The sequence below is a fragment of the Arachis duranensis genome, chromosome 10, assembly GCF_000817695.3.
Source record: "Arachis duranensis cultivar V14167 chromosome 10, aradu.V14167.gnm2.J7QH, whole genome shotgun sequence".
Classification (NCBI taxonomy): Eukaryota; Viridiplantae; Streptophyta; class Magnoliopsida; order Fabales; family Fabaceae; genus Arachis; species Arachis duranensis.
This window is the reverse complement of record NC_029781.3, coordinates 78,267,697-78,268,955: the sequence shown is the minus strand read 5'-3', so window position 1 is coordinate 78,268,955 and position 1,259 is coordinate 78,267,697.

The window sequence follows — 1,259 nt, the reverse complement described above, 5'->3', positions numbered from 1 at the left end:
AAGTCTGAATGGATGGCAACATGCATCCAATAGTACTAAAGAGGCAGCTTCTGAAGAAGCTTATGATCCTGAGAACCCTGCAATGGCATAGGTTAATTACATGGGTGAACCTTATGGAAACACCTATAACTCATCATGGAGAAATCATCCAAATTTCTCATGGAAGGATCAACAAAAGCCTCCACAAGGCTTTAACAATGGTGGACGCAATAGGCTGAGCAATAGCAAGCCATATCCATCATCTTCTCAGCAACAGACAGAGAATTCTAAACAAAACACTTCTAATTTAGCCAATCTAGTCTCTGATCTGTCAAAGGCCACTTTCAGTTTCATGAGTGAAACAAGGTCCTCCATTAGAAATCTGGAGGTACAAGTGGGCCAACTGAGTAAGAAAGTCATTGAAACTCCTCCCAGTATTCTCCCAAGCAATACAGAAAAGAATCCAAAAGGAGAGTGCAAGCCCATTGATATAATCAATATGGCCGAATGCACAAGGGAGGAGGAGGACGAAAATCCTAGTGAGGACGACCTCCTGGGATGTCCTTCAAGCAAGAAGGAGTTTCCTATTAAGGATCCAAAGGAATCTGAGGCTCATACAGAGACCATAGAAATTCCATTAAATCTCCTTCTGCCATTCATGAGCTCTGAAGACTATTCTTCCTCTGAAGAGGATGAAGATGTGACTAGAGAGCAAGTTGCTCAATACTTAGGAGCTATCATGAAGCTGAATGCCAAGTTGTTTGGTAATGAGACTTGGGAAAGTGAACCTCCCTTGCTCATTAGTGAACTAGATACTTAGATTCAGAAAAATTTACCTCAAAAGAGACAAGATCCTGGCAAGTTCCTAATACCTTGTACCATAGGCACCATGACCTTTGAAAAGGCTCTATGTGATCTAGGGTCAGGGATAAATCTTATGCCACTCTCTGTAATGGAGAAGCTGGGAATCATTGAGGTACAACCTGCCTTGTTCTCATTACAATTGGCAGACAAGTCATTGAGACAAGCTTATGGAATAGTGGAGGACGAGTTAGTAAAGGTTGAAGGCCTTTACATCCCTGCTGATTTCATAATCTTAGACACTAGGAAGGAAGAGGATGAATGCATCATCCTTGGAAGACCTTTCCTAGCTACAGCAGAAGCTGTGATAGATGTCAGCAGAGGTGAATTAGTCCTTCAATTGAATAGGGACTACCTTGTGTTTAAGGCACATGGCCATCCATCTCTGATAGAAGAGAGTAAGCATGAAGAGCTTCTCT